Source organism: Chamaea fasciata, unplaced genomic scaffold (genome assembly GCF_029207755.1).
Source record: "Chamaea fasciata isolate MVZ Bird 193981 ecotype frontalis unplaced genomic scaffold, bChaFas1.0.hap1 SCAF_1, whole genome shotgun sequence".
Taxonomy (NCBI): domain Eukaryota; kingdom Metazoa; phylum Chordata; class Aves; order Passeriformes; family Sylviidae; genus Chamaea; species Chamaea fasciata.
In genome coordinates, this window is record NW_027094086.1 from 16,116,469 (window position 1) to 16,133,026 (window position 16,558).

Genomic DNA, 16,558 nt, shown 5'->3' on the forward strand with positions numbered 1-16,558 from the left:
CAACAGATGCAAGGGACAGTTGAGTTTATAAGGGATCATTCACAGTTTCTCTTTGTCCTGGAACACAACAATGAGGACTGGTCTTCTAACTTGAGTTAGAAGATCTTATTAATGTCCATCTCCTCTTGAGAAGTGCACTGTTACAGAATACAGTGAGAGGTGAGCTAAACCATGGACATGAAACACAGGTTTGAAGTAGGCAGAAAAAACAAATTTTCTAGTTCACAGAGGCATTAGTTAATTAAAGAAGTTCTAGGATTCCTCTGAAACCTTGCATTTAAGCTAGAACAAGCTGAATCTTCAGCAAAGGAATCCTCCAGCACAGGCAGAAGGGAGGGGAGTTTGATGTTCTCTAGTCTTGTAGTATGTATTGCTAGGGTCTCATGAAATCCTCTTAGCAGTGCTCCTACTAAATTCTTCAGTCGAATGGTATCTCCATCAGTTCTTCATTAGGAGATGCAAAGCATAGTCATCTATAATTCAGTTATTTCCCTTTTATCACCCTCAGTCTCCTCATTTCTCAGGGAGCCTGCTACAGTGCCAGAGGCAAATCACTCCAAATCCAGTGCAGTTCCTTTTCACTTACACATTTAGGCCTTATCCTGGATGAACACTAGTAAAAGCAGTAAAACCTTTGCAAAAGCAAAACTCATCATATTCAAAAGAAAGTTATGATTCAGTCCATTTTTATCTCTTCAGAAATTACCTCATAGAAGAAATTAAAAGACACACAGATTCAAAAAACAAAGAAGATCAATACAGGAGATCTTTCTTTAAAGCACCATAGGAAAAACTGACAGCTGAAGGGAAATACATTCCTATCAGAGGTCACCAGGGAAATCAAGACAAGGCTTCAGAAAATGAAACAATATGTTTTTAGCAACCATAAATAAACTTCCTTAGAAAGAGTTTAAAACAGCAAATCCAAGTGGCTTTAAGATATATTTTACTTTGTTTATGGGTAGCAAGGGATGAAATGGAAAATTATGATTATCAGATCACTGAGAAAGACAAGTCTGTTGAGACAGATACCCTTTCTGATCTTTAAAGAGTTCTCTGTAAAAACATACTGCAGTAAAATTATGGAATTGATAAAATGACCTGCTTTATCCAAATGACTCATCACTTCACATTTTTTCTTTGTTTATTAAGATTTTTTCCTTTGCTTTTTAAGATGCATGATCTATTAAAATTTATTTATATATCTATTCTTATTGATGTATATAAATATAGTATCAAAGACCATGTGAATTAGTTAAGAAGCAGTGCCATTTTCAGTATAGATTTTCTTGGTGTTTAACACCAGCAAATCATGCTGTGCTGGGAATAGAAGATAGTAAGCTTCTGGTGAGCTACAATACAATGATTGATTGCACATTTTTAAAGTGAACACAATTTACCTGCCATGCTAAGATTATTTACATTGTTATTTACTTAGTATTTTTTGTTGATCAAAACTGCTGACAGCAATTGCTGTCAATATACAAACCCATTGCTTAGATCTTGAAACTTAAACACTTTATTTCTGATCAGAATTTTATCACCAGTGTGTTTTTCTATACTGAGTTGCTGCTTATATTTCTACATTAATTTCTTTCTTGAAGAACAAAGTTCATTTCTGTGTGAAGAGTTTCAGAGATTCAAAATTAGAAAAGATACTTCTTTAGATTTCTAATTGAGTAAATGAGTAAGATGGATATTGATTCAGTATTAATCTTCATCTTCTTGGTCATATGCAAAAAAAACCCCTATACAGCAACGTAGGACCTAAAGTTTTTATTTTGCTACTTGTGTATGTCAGAAATAATTAGTTACACAGCACTGCAATGGTTTTTGCATCCTAAGACTGTTCAATTATTGAAGAACATGCTACTGTTGTGTTTTAGAAAGTTATTGAAGTCTTAAATACAAAAATGCATTCATTCAAGATCCACCAGTGAGAAGAGACCATAATCTGATAAGTAAATAGAAAATTCATTATATAGAAAATTCCAATGATCTTCTTTTCTATATTCTTTTTATTTCCAAATAGACAATTCTACATACTTAATTTAATAGAATCATGGACTCATTAAGGTTGAAAAAGACCACTAAGATCATCAAGTCTAATCTATGACTGAACACTACCATGCTAAGTATTCCTTTAGATGCAGCTAACTAACAGAGTATTTCATCTTCCACAATATTCCATGTATCATCACAGCAGTATTCCGTAGTGTGCAGCATTGTGATGTTCTGTTTGCAGATGAAGAGATAGTTGTGGTTTTATCTCAGGTGGCAGCTCAGTTTTCCTGATGGAATGGGGGAGAGAATCAGAAGAGTAAAAGTGAGAAAAAACGTTGTTTGAGATAGAGACAGTTTAATAGGGAAACCAGAAGGGGCCCATGTAAGCAAAGCAAAACAGGGAATTAATTCACCACTTCCAATGGACAAGGAGGTGCTCAGGAATGTAGGGCTACAGCATGCATAATGGTGACTTGAAAGGTAAACACCATCTCTCTGAAAGCCCCCATCACTCCTTATTCCCAGTTTTATGTGCTGAGCACAATGCCATATGGTCTGGAATATCTCTTGGGTCAGCAGAGGCCAGCTATCCTGGCTGGGTCCCCTACCAACTTCTTGTGTACCCCCAGCACCCTCGTTGGTGGAGTGGCTGAGAAGTAGAAAAGGCCTTAGTTCTGTGTAAGCACTGCTCAGCAATAATGAAAAAACTCCCTGTGTTATCAACACTGTTTTCCACCCAAATCCAAAACACAGCCCCATACCAGGTACTGTGAAGAAAATTAACTCTATTCCAGAGGGGAGATAAAAAGATAAATGTTTAATTGCATGTCAGAAAAGACAGGTATGATAATTAAGACTTTGAAATTTGCTATTCCAAATGCTACATTTCTATTACATAAGACGCTATAAATTGAAAGCCAAACTTTCATCTGGTTGTCTAAAATGAAAATAGTTTTTTCAATTCAGTGTTGTGCCAGAAAAATAGAAATTATCCCAAAGCTTAATTTGTTTATTGACCTATGCATAAAGATAATTATTTTAATATGAAAGGAAGAACTATGTCTTCTTTTCATTCTCTTCAATAATATTCATAGTCATCATCATCGTATTTTTTTGTTACTGATTATATAGTTTTTTCCTGGCTACTTGAGGAATTCCCCTGTAAATATTCCCCAATATTTCATGCCCTGTGAAATACATAAAAAACCTGTTCACTCAAAAGTGGAAATAAGAATTCAACCTGCATTAAGGAAAAAAAAAAAAAAAAAAAAAGCTACTGCATAAAGTGAAATGAAGAAAAGATAAACTGTTTAAATTATAAAATACCTATCAAAAAGAAGAAAACACTTCAACAAAAGTAGACATGAGAATGTAGACATTTTAAAAGAATTTCACTAGGTGGAATTTTGCTATCATGAAAATAAATATAAGATGCAAAAGGAGTTTTATTTGCTTTCTTTTAGCATTGACTCACCATTGAAAAGCCGATTTGAAAATGCAATCTGAAAACCAAGTTACATGCTAAACATCAAATAACCTTAGCGCCATCATCAAAAACTATAAAATCCCTGCAGATAAAAAGAAAAGAAACATAAAGTTGTCAAGAGATAGGAATGAGAGATAAGATAGTCTGGAGATTTTGATAACAGAATAAATACTGCAGAACACAGAAAGCTAGTACACCATCCCAGGAGCAAGATTCAAAGAAATAAAGGAGTATTTCCAAACGGAAAGAGGGAAAGTTTGTATGTTTTACACTACAACATGGATTATAAAATACATCAACAATAGCAGTAGATAGTTGTATCAACAAGATCAGTCCAGTTCTTTTTCTTTTTTATTTTCTTGTAAAAATAATGAAAATAATGATTCAAAATCCAAGTTTTGAATGCTTGGCCATTTTAGATAAGTCATAGCTAAACTCAGACATGCAGAAAAAAACACCTTAATCAGCATTCAGACTGTTGTACATTTTGTAACCTCTTTGAAGATAAGCAAATATGGTATTTGAGCTGTCGATCCTGAACTCAGCATGAAATCCACACAGAGAAAAGAAATCACTAAAAAAGACCACACAATAAAAAACGACTGCCTGTCCCCTTCTCTCCATTTCCACCACCCCCCTCCCCCAGCCCAGTAAATAACTCAGAAAATAAAATCCTGGGCAGACAAAACACCATAATTTATCCTGCTCCTAATAAAGATACCTGGTTACATAATTTTTTTTAGCTTTGTCTTAGCGTTATCTTGAAATTCTTTTCTGATTTTGGTATGACTGACCTTTTGGAGTCTTTGAAGCTGCCACATTTTAGTTCTACTCCTTATGATTGTCTAATTTTCTTCACGATGTAATTGCTTCTTTCGTCATCCATAAAGGAAACAGACTTTTGAAAAGCTTCAATTTACACCTTACCTAAATGCCTAAACTGGAGATGTAATTAATTACTTAGTAATCATTTAAATTATACTAAATACTGCTCACTGCATTAATCGTATTGCTCACATTTGCCCTTACAGATTAGACAGCAGAAGTAGGAGGTATACAAGTGTGAGCAGGTTTCAAATCTCTCACAGAGTGAACTTAGATATCAAGGACAGGTTAAATGAGAACCCCCAAACACACAGGGGAAAAAAAAAAAAGGCATTAAACAAGTCTAGATTTTGACTTTTGTGCCACTATGAAAATTTTTCATCTTTGTTTTCTCCATTTTATTCATTCAGCAGATCTCAGCTGAGGAGCTAAGTCAACTTTTGGAAGGATAGTTTTAGGAATTTTGTAGTATTTGTTGAGACTTTTCCCAACTATTTTTCTGATTTTCCTGCTTACAAAGGCAAATATGATGAAGTCGGCTGATAAGAATGCTTTTAAAAGGTGTCATTTATAACTTTTACAACTTTCACAACAATGCAATACAAATAAGGCAGTCCAGCTTTAGAATAAGGCAGGGCAAAAACATAAAGTGGAATGTGGAGATTAGTTCAGTTTTCTAGATGTTTGAATTCAAATTATATAAAATTAGATCCCAAAAGCTAATGAATACTAATTTCTTCATTGGAAAGTAGTAAATTAGGACTAAATCTTTTTCCTTTTTGTAGATTTTAGAAAGACATTGATAAGCCTTCTTGAGATCCTAAGCACTGATAAAGCCCAGAATAATCACTTAAAAGTTCCAGTCAAATAATTGATCAATGTTTTCTTTTCCTTATTTAAAAAAAAAATTAGTGTGGCATTAAAAATCTTGTCCTGGGCATGAAAAGTACACACTTTATTTGAGAATCCAGGAACTTAGTCGTTTAAAAGAATTTAACACTCTAATCAAAATATGGCAGATCTAAAAATAAAATAGAGCATCATAGCAAACTTTCAGAGTGCAAAGGTATCTTCCAGCAGCTTGGCTCCGTCAGTTGGGGTACCTTTGGTTGTTGTCCATGTGTTCTTTTGTTCAGTGATTCCTGATTATTCAGAGTTTCTATGCCCCTTGTTAACTTTAAAACAGATTTTATCTTGAATAATACCTGGTGTGATTTGTGATTTCTGTTTGTGAACTAAGATTTTAGCACTGTAGCTCAGTAAATATGTAGTTGACATTGTTAGTAATTGGCTGTGTAATGACTTAGTTGAGACCTCCAGACTGATGCTTACAAAGTTTACTTTGTCTGAATTTGTTTCATCCTACCTGGATTTTTTTTTAATTTGATTTGTCTGTAACAGCAACCCTTCCAATGACTGGGGCTATACCAATTCTGGTTTATTTTCACTCATATTTGTATAGTGTAGCTGCAGTTTTTATATAAATAGAAGTACAAGCACGGGGGTGGCAAAGAGACAGAACACAGGCTCCAGACTTCAGGACTATAAAAAACTCAAATAAATGCAGACATAAGAGTTGGGTTTTGGGGTTTGTTCATAAAGAGAACAAAGGAAAACTAAACTATATATATAAAAATGCACCATATGTATGAAATGGTCACAGACCACAGGAGAGAGATCAAACTGCAAAGTGGGATTAACAAAAGCATAAAAATAGCCCTAAGTAAATTCAGGAGTGAGGAGGAAGAAACCATCATAATTAACACCATACTCCTCCATATGAAAGGGCTTAGGATGCTGATGACTTGCAATACCCCAATTAGATTGAAGCCATTTACCTCAGGATACAGAGAAACAGTGAAAAGATGGTCAAAACTCAGAAAAAATGGGTTACGTACCAGGATGTGTGCATAATTCAACTGTATTCAAAAGATTTTTTTTTGATAATGGCATTACTCCTTATTTCCTTACTCTACAATAACTGTCTCTGATAATAGATGAAATGAAATTAAATGATAAAATAAAAATCTTTGAATAGACTGGTAAGATTTAAATTGTATAAACAGTAAAGTTTTGGCTGCATATATCAAGTGTTTACCCATAATAAGATTTCAGTACTAGGAAGTAGCCTCTGGTATCATTCGGTGTCCACTCATCCATACTGTTTTATTCAGAGACAATTTAATCTCCACAGAATAACTACTTCATCTCACTATAAGCTAAAGCAAAATTTTTAAGCTACCTGATAATTAAACAACTGCTAATATATCTAAAAGAAGACAAGTACAAACACATCCCAAGTCCCCAAAACCTGTGGCCTCTCTACCTGTAATGGAAATAACCTTATTTACAGAGGATGATTGGATAAGGTGAAAAAAACTACAGGAGAGATGGATTAGAAAAGTGATTGATAAGGAGAAATAGAAGAAAAGGAGTAGAAGGTATGAGGGATAGGTGTACCATGGGGGTGAGATGAAGAAGCACTGAAGTTTTGTCAGTAGCTCTGTCAGTGAAAGAGACTGGTAATAGTGCTTTACACCCCAGCACCATGTCAAATACTACTGCAAAAGTCAGGGTAGAAGAGGGCATCATTCTTCATTCTGAATTGGCTATCATCACATGGGGTGTCACCGAGTGCTATATTCATAATTGGCACCTTTGCCACTTTAGGAAAACTCGCCATTAATTTGCCTACTTACCATTGTTTCATATAAAAGATCTGCTTTTCAAAATAAGCGCTAGTCACAACTAAAATTAGATTGGGACTTTAATTCTTTTAACCTCAAGTGTGTAAGGTTTCTTAGACCAATGTTTGGGTTAAAGTGTATTCCTTGCTTCTCTCCAGAAGAATTGGAATCAAGATAAGTGAACTGAAATAACTAAATGGCAAGGTGACCAGTTATTCCTTAGTTATATATGAAGCATGCTGATTCTCCAAATGCTATACAAAATGTGTAGATTTATTCTAATATATATATATATAAAGGATAAAATATACCTAAATAAATCCTAGTAATTCCTGCACTTCTTAAGTGTAGCTCAATATATAGAAGAGCTCTTAGTTAACTGTGGGAGCTGAGCCCCACTGGAATTCTTTTCAATTCCACTGAAGAGACATACAGTTCTTGGTAATGATAAATCATTTCATATCTACTCGGAAGAACTTCACAACCTTTTCTAAATTAATTTTAAAAATCAATATAAAAAGCCAGCTGTAGGTCCAAATACTGGAATTGATGTGTCACAGAAAAGAAAGTTAATGAAGACAAGATACCACTAAAAGGATTCAAGGTGTTACCGATGAATATTAAAGGCCCAGGCCTGACATCATCCAGACTTACATCAGCTTTTTATCAGCTGAGGTTCTGACCATGAACTTAAAAGCAACCCCAAGGCCAGATGCAGCCTACCTACCACATGAAAGTGGTTTTCTGGCTCCAGCAGGACCTCCTAATGAAGCAGCCAGACTCCTTCCACCGCTTCTCCAAAATGATTTTCTGGAGAAGTTACTTTTCTTCACCAACATATTTCTCCACCTGCATTTCCAAAGGCTGCATCAACTAACAGAACCAGATAAAAGAAAATGTGAGTCACATCAAAATATTCTTTTAAGAATGTTTTGTCAAGTATGTTTTTGATCAAACAGGACCAGTGGAACAAACGTAACAAATTTTTTTTTTTAATAGAGCAGTTTTGTAGTAATTGCACCTTAACTACTGAAAGTAACAGAATTGAGATATTAAGTCTTGCCTGCCCTGAGAAGCCTTAAATCCGTAGCTCTGTTTCTCAGAAAATGCCTGAATTTACAAACTGCAGAGCCTGGGGCTGGGCAGTTAGCCTTCCTGATAGAAAGGGAATACTTTTAGTTACCAGGAATATCATACAGAGAATAAGCAAAAAGAAGCCTGTTGGCTTTTGTATGACAAGGCCTCTTCTGAGATTTAGGTTTTTCTTTTTTTTCTGATCAATGTTCCCAAGGGTAATCATGCATTGTATCCAATTAATTTTAAACGTGAAGTTCATAAACAATCTTTGACATAGAGTTCAGACTCTCATTCCCTCCCACCTTCACACCCACCTTGCTGAGCAACACTGTAAAAAAATCCATGTTGGGAAGTATAAAATCAGATAGAAGAGCATGATCAAGGGCAAATTAAGAGTTTCTCATTACAGGATTTTCTCCCAGGTGACACTGTTCATTGGATTTGTCCCAAATTCACAAATTTCATTGCTTAGCATGTTTTAAAAAATACTGATAATATCGGTTGAGGCCCTTTTTTTCCTTAACTGTAATAATAAAATATCTGATTATAAATAAAAATCATATTATATTATGTCTTTTACTGGGATTTTTGCTTTTGTAGGGTTTAGGGGCTTTTTGGTAGTTTGGGTTATTTATTTGGATTTTTTTTTTTTCAGCATTCCCTATAAATTTAAGAATTTATTTTGGCATATGTGAGTACATTTATAAAATCTATATTTTTATAGAGAAACATATTAAAGGTTAGATAACAATTCTTCATTATAATTATCAGTTAAAGGAGCTGTAGTATGCAGCTGTATTTCAATGGGTAGCATGCTTAGATTCCAATAGTCTTCTCACAATAAAAGATTTTAAACAAACTTTTCCATACAATACCATGCACTCCATAAATTATATACAATATAATACAATATATACAATTATATATTCATCATATATGTTTTTTCACATAAACTAAATATGCACAATGCATGATGTTATTTTTCATTCTTTGAACTTCTTTTGTGCTTAAAGCCATGAATATCATTTTCTTTTATCCCAGATATGAAAATTAATTGAACATCCTAAACTTATATAGCACAGTTCTGTTGGAGGCGTTTGAGTCTGCTTTTACTTTTTTGAGGTGGTTTCTTGGTTACATCATGGTCGTTTAATTCTGTTCCTATTAGAACTGGTTATACCTCTGAATTACCACTATCCTATAAAGCTGCAAACAGTCGGTGTGTAACCATGACATTCACAACCCTGGTTTGCCTGGTTTTAATGAGGAAACTCTCAAACCAATGTAGGAAATAGCTGGCATAATTTCAAATACTTCCTTTGCCCCATTCAGTTGAACAGGATACACCTAAACTCCATAACCCAGCCACATGTTATAGCCTGTGAGCTATGGGTTTCTCTCCTTCATCTAGTGATCACATTCTATTGATCAGGAAAAAAAGACTGAGACAAGCAAGACAAACCAGTATCCAAAGGGTCAAAGCAAACAAAAGGCATTTCATTAATACCTTTAATGTGAGAAGACACAATAATGGGAAGACTTGATCTGAATGTTTCAGTTATGAAAACATATGAAGTTATTCCAAGGTTTTCTTCAGCTTCACTCTTTCATGATCTTGAATTTTTGTTCTGAAATAAATTTTTGTTTTGGTTACATTTTGTATAAAATCAGACTGCCTCTTTGGAGATCTCCTGCCTTGAAAAACTTGTATTGCCTAATAGAGTACATTTTGTTATTATACCAGTGTCAGCTTATAATACTTGTGTCTACCAACTCTAATGATAAATGCATGCCTGCAAGCTTCTCAGAATGATGGGTTTGAAGGGTCCTGAAGGAGCAGAGCTGAAAAAAGCCCCATATTTACAGTTAGGAACATAAAGAATCCCTACTAAAAATACTAATTTTTCAGACAACAGAAGATACTTCAAAAGGAAAATAAAAAATATGCAAACTAATACTTAATCTAAATTATTGCTTTGTATGCAGTGTGACAGTTACTCTTGGAACCCTGGTATAATAGTCTTCAGCATTTCAAGACAATCTTATTAGACTGTATGATAGAACTCTGTGTGCAAATAGACTGAACTCTTATAATCTAACATGAATTCTCCATTTCAACTGAGTAGCTTTCAATAAATGTAAAAAAATGAAAGATTTATTTTTGTAAAGGCCCTAACAGCAAAAATTATTCTGATTCCAGCTATATTCAACCCTTAATCAAGTTCCTAAATTCAGTCCATGGATTGAATATTCTAGGATTATATCCTAAAAGCCAGATTAAATACTCAATTACTTTTACTTACTCCAGTATCTTTTTGCAAGCTAATATCTTTATCAAACTATATTTAATGTGGAGCAGCTCTTCTCATGGTGGTCTGCTAAAACAGATTGTTTCCTCTTCTAATTAGAGTTTCATTTGCATGAAGAGTATCTTTGATTAGAAGCATTTACATTTTATTTTTTACCACGGCCTTCTGTGAAGTTGTGATCATTTTCATAGCAATAATTAGAGATATCACAAACAGAAGATTATTAATTCAAGTAGAGACAATAAGCAGATAAGATCCTGTTTTCATTCAAGGTTGTTGGCCATATGGAAAATAAGAAAATGGGTTACATAAAACTGCAGCGCATCAGCAGATACTGCAGTGAAAGCTGTGAAGACTGATGTTTATCTGCAGAGCAGGTGTCACTTCTTTTAGCCTCTCACACAGACATACTGGTAGGTGTTTCAGCCTTGTTTTGGAAGAAGTGCATCTAAGAGAGTGTATGAAGGTTGTTGACTTCCTTTGTTCAACAAGAAAGGGTGACACAGAAGCCAGTTACTGTATGAGAATAACAGCTTCTTCTGGAAAACATCTGATGAATCACTGTATAGCTTGAGAAAAGTAGAGATAATACAATTTATTTTTATTTTTAAATTTTAATTTTCAGGAACAAATGTACAGACACACTCTGCAGCACTCTTTAGACAACTCTTTGTTTATAAAAAATGTAAACGTTCTATAATTTCTTTTTTTTTTAAAAACTTGTTACTTCATGCAGCATTATCAACCAGTGTAAATGTAAATAGGATGTTTGTTTTCTAACAGGTCATCTGTTCAGCCTGAATTTGTAATCATCTGTCTGTGGTAATATATAACGTTGGTTTAGCTTATAGTTTTGAATTGTTAAACATTTTGCACTGTTGGAAAATATTTTCATTATAGTGCCTCGTAGTATTCTAGAATTTTAAGGCCTTTCTGATCAAACCTTTTCAACAATTGTGTTTACCCTTGAGGTCATCTTGTAACAGAAAGGTTGTTTTCTAGAAGTTCACAAGGAGTAGACAGTGGATTTAAAAAAACCAAATTCTTTTATCAAAGGTCTTAAAGTATCAAATTGTATCAAATGCATAGCATTATTACCATCTACGAATCATATGATTTTCACAAAAACTGATCCTGTAACTAATTTAATACAGACCTACATTCATTTGCACTTAGAATTATAAAATCGTGGAATTGCTTTGGTTGGAAGTGACCTCTAAGATCATTGCGTCCAACCATTTACATAGACAAGTACTCCAAGTCCACCTCTAAACCATGTCCTTAAACACCACATCTACACATCTTTAAATACTTCCGGGGGGGTGGCTCAACCACTTCCATGGGCTGCCTCTTCCAATGTTTGACAATCCTTTCAGTTGAGAATTTATTCCTAATATCCAAATTAAACTCCCCCTGGTGCAACTTGAGGCTATTTCTTCTCTTATTGTGTATTATTTGGGAAAAGAGACTGATCCCCACCTGGCTACAACCTTCTTTCGGGGAATTGTAAAGATAAGATTTCCCCTGTGTCTTCTTTTCTCCAGACTAAACAATCCCAGCTTCATCAGACTGCTCCAGGCCCTTCATCAGCTTTGTTGCCCTTCTTTGGACACATTTCAACCCCTCAATATCTTTCTCGTAGTGAGAGGCTCAAAACTGATTTGTGTTCCTATTTTAAAAGATTCTTACTCCCATCAGAATTACAGATCCATCACATCTCATAAAAATGCTACTACCCACAGAGAGCCAATCTGTAAAACTTTTAAGTATGGAGTATTTCCTGTCCATGGAAGCACAGGGGCACAGAATCAAAAGCTAATGATTTACAGCAGCTTTACAAGTCACTGTTCATGAGGTGAGTTACAATAGTCCACATGTGCACACTTAGCTCACCCCATCTTCTGAAGTAAAATGCATTAGTTTAAAGTAATTTCATGGGTGTATAAATTTTAGCTTATCTTTTGGCAAGGTTAAGATGACATGTAGCCCATTGCAGTGATATAGCATCTGTCTGCTAACTTGTTGGAAGGCTGTAACTCAGTCTGGATTGATCCAGACAAAGCTCTTAGACTATCAGCTTGACTTCTGTAAAAGGTAATTTTTATTGATCTCAGTGATTGCATAACGAGAAATCATCTCTTAAAAAAAAAAAATCCAGTCTTTACTCAAAGAGTCAGAAAGAGGAAGCTTAACCATGTGTGAGAGACTGGAGAAAATTATTACTGGCTCTAAATAAGTGAAGTGTTGTGGGGGGAAGCTGTGCAAGTTCTGTAGAAGTAGGACATGCACTGCTTCACACCCCATCCCCCTGGAGCCTCTAGTCTAGCCCAGAACAGTTGTCAGTCACTGGCACACCTGGCACATGGGAAGCAACGCCCCCACCCCACCCCTGCAGCCCCAGCTGAGCCCCAGAGTGGCCCCATGTCTGGAAGCCCCACCTGGTTGGGGGTGGAAACAAGAGGTCAGAGCAGATTAAACTCATTGCCTGGAGACACACATGGTTGCAACCCTATTGTCCTTGGATTTTATGGCAGCTGAAACAACAGAAGGATCCAAGACGCCAGCTGTAATGTCAAGTCTGTTTTTTTAACCTCCTGAGAATGTTGTTGCATTTCTCCCATGCACCCACCTCAAGGTGATGCCTTAAGTTTTAGCTTTCATGTTTTTCAGATTCTGTGCTCCCTAGGGATGTAGTTCTGAGCCTCACATTAAGTGTTAGTAAGCTCTCTTTGCAGAGTAAGTAGACAAAACCAGTCCTTTTTCCTGCTGAAGATCAAGGACAATGGGTACAATTTTGGGCCCAAAAGCATAAATAACAGTGGATTGAAGAGAGAAAACAAGAAGGATGGGACTTCTTAATCTGAAGCTATAATTGGACAATTAAACCCCAATATGCAAATGAATCAAAACTTCTAAAGGTGTGAGACCCCGTGACTGGTCGTCCATTTTGTGACCATTTTGGGTCCACCTTGGGTGTAGCCCTGGCCAGGCTCTTGTCTGCCCAAAGTGTATCCTTAAATGCCTTTTAATAAATACCTACTTAATTATCTTAGCACTGTCTAGTCTCTGTTTCAGATCAGCCTTCCCAAGGCATCAAGGGACCTCAAGACCCTTTTAAATAAACTTGCTGAATTAGGACTGGGGCTCCACACCATTTTCTACTTGATTTAATTGGATCTTCCCATCAAAAAATATACCTTTAATTTCTAATTTCACTAGATTTTATATTTTCAAGATGTGATTCCTTTTATACCTGTCTCTAGCAGGTAAAAAAACCCAAAAAATAAAACCCAAAACCAGAAACACAAAATCAAAAACTCACCAGAACTTTCTGTAAATTGAGACATTAATACATTATTTGCAGTTTCTTTGAAAATTGCCTCGTGATAAATGTAATTCCTACAATAGCTTCAGTTAAGGAAATAACTTTCAGAAATGTTTTTTAATTCATTCTTCAAACTTACATTTATGATATGCATCCTCAGTTCTCTCCATCATTGTCCAGAGGGATAGGAGGCAGAGTTTAGCACTGTGTGGTGGTGACCAAACTGTGCATTCCACACCCACCTATGTTACCTTAATGGATTGTCTGTTTGGGGCAGCAGGCAGAAGCAGAAGGGTGTCGGTTCTTTGGTGGCCAGGCTGAGGAAAAGTAGCTGCTGCTGGAACCACCGTGGTGTTGTGGGGAGGCTGTTAAGCCAGACAGTGTCAATACAAACACACTCCCCTGGAGAGAAACCACACAATAATATAAACATGCCCCCTGAGAAAAAGAGCGGTAAGGCCAGACAGAATATAAACACAACCCCTTAAAGGAGAAACCCTGACAAACAGCTCACTAGGTTATGGTGAAGAAATGTGTTAATCAATTATACCCCATTGGTTCTTTTTTACCCCAGCTGATTAGTCTGTTTTGGATCTTTCCCCTGATTGGTCCTTTTCCCAATTCCTCTCCCCACTGGCCAAGTTGCGAAACCCCACCCCTAGCTACCCTATATTATCGCTCTCCCCTTGGACCATGGAGTTCTTTCCCTGTGGACTTTTTGGAATAAAGAAGCTTTCCTGGAGATTGGAAGGACCCCATCTCACTTAAACTTCTGTGTCAGCTGGGGTGACAAACATGGCTCTGCTGCTCAGACAGCCTCACAAACAGCCAATCACTGCACTTGAGAGCGCACCTAAAAGTTGCACCTAAGGGTGCACAAAGAGCTGAATCACTCTCTGCCTGAGAGTGCCTGTGCCCCTGTCGATCTGGGTGTCTTTTTAAAGACGCTTCTAGCGATGAAGGTCACGGTGCCTTCACCGCTGGAGCAGAGAGCTGGGGGAGTGCGAGTGTTGGAGAGCCCTGCCCACCCCTATGCTGCTGCTGCTGCTGCAGCAAGCCCTCCTCTGCTGCACTGGGCCTTACACCAGCACCTTGGCTGTAAATCCTTTCAGACGGAATAGCCTTCTTTGATCTCCCAGCCACATGGCAATTTTGATTTTGCCTGAGAGGTGGGGGCCCAGGTGGGGTTTTGCCTTTGCTGATTTTGTAGGTAAACCATTTTTCACTGTATTATTTGTGAGTTTTGCTTCAGTAGAATTGTGACTCTAACATTTTTGACTTCTCACAGTGATGTTTTCTTTGGTTTCCCCCCAGGGGTGGGGCTTGAGCACTTTTCTCCAGTGAGTTTTTAAAACTGGTGCAATCATCAATACATACTTTTGATTTGTTACTTAATAATGACTAGAAACATCAGTGTAAACACAGCTTCCCAGTTCAATAGCAAAGATAGACACCTATGAATAATTTTTCCAATATATTTGTAAAATGAAAAAATTTCAAAAAATACAGGAACATGACCACACAATTTATTTTTTCTCCTGTCTTCATTTTTCCTAGTTTCCTACTTTTGGAATTAACAGGATCTTGTTATATTCTGCTTAAAAGCAGATTATGAATGTAGTTACTGGTGAAATTATATGCAAATATATCTTCCATTACTTTTACCTGTTGCATCTGGTAAATCCAATATAAATTTTCAGATTCCATGATCATAAAATAACACAGATATTAATCAGTCTAGGTACACAAATTAACTTTTCATTTTGCCATGTTTCTCTTAAAATAATAAAATTTTCTAGTCTACTTTTATTTTTAGTCCAGGATCTTACAATAGTCATAATAATCAGATTTTTATTCCTATATTTCCTTTATAGACAAAGGAGTCAGAATATGGACTTGTAAGCAATATTACATTATTCCTGAATGAAGCACCATGAAATTCCTTCAACTTGAATATCTTCATTTCTTTGTGAGATTCCATAGACTAAAATAGGAGTTTCTACAGTAAATTGAAGATGGTAAGTATGCACATAGCACATAAAAATATGGTTCTAATGATAATCAAGCCTTGTATGAGTTCAGAGAACTGCTTCTCTGAAGACTGTAATCAAAGAACAACTGTTGTTCTCTCCTACAGCCAGCTTTTCCAGGCAGTTAAAGGTCTTGTTAATACTCACTTAATTTTCTGTGTTTGTTATGACTGTGTCTCCTTTCAGGATGATAGCAATGGGCTGAGAATGCATTAATGCCACGTTACTTTTTTTTCCCATTGTACAGTGAATACTTACATACAACTCAGCAAATGTTCATCTACTTAATTAAAGTGTACTCTGGCACATATTGAAGAAAGCATAATGTGAGACATGAAGCCTATGTTACTAGAGCAAAAGAACAAGTGTACAAAGTGTAGGTAACAAGTTTTTCTTGCTGTGCTGAGATGCAATGAAATCTAACATCATTGTCTTCAAGATAAAGAGTTAACTAATATAAATTATGTTTTTCCATTGCTCTGGGCAATGACCAATAAAAAAAAAATCTGTATCAGCAGAGTGCCACTTCATAAACTTGAGAGCTTTCAGAGCTCAATTGAATATTTAAAATTCAGATTATTTTAGTGTTTAGATCCTGGATGTAGCCATGTTTTGTTTTCTAAAAAAGTAAATTGTTTAAAAGAAAGTCTAGAGTTTTGAAATCAAATTGCTGCTTTGGAAAACTGCCTTACCTTCCAATGTCAAGAGACTTATGTAAAGACAAGTGTCACTAGAGAAAGAATCACTGGGGTTTTAAAAATGTTAAGTTTCTCAGACATCACACTGAATTAAGCAACCAAAAAATGTTAGCTCTC

General features: G+C 35.8%; 1 long non-coding RNA gene across 1 annotated transcript; it reads right to left on the minus strand.

The window, feature by feature from the left end:
* Positions 1–1,710: 1,710 nt before the first annotated feature.
* LOC136301432 (uncharacterized) lies at positions 1,711–14,132 on the minus strand. The gene is made up of 6 exons (XR_010723874.1): positions 13,853–14,132; positions 9,587–9,707; positions 7,730–7,875; positions 4,285–4,430; positions 3,479–3,572; positions 1,711–2,291 (listed from the first exon to the last, which is right to left on the minus strand). It is a non-coding gene; the product is annotated as an uncharacterized lncRNA (long non-coding RNA).
* Between the last annotated feature and the right edge of the window lie 2,426 nt (positions 14,133–16,558).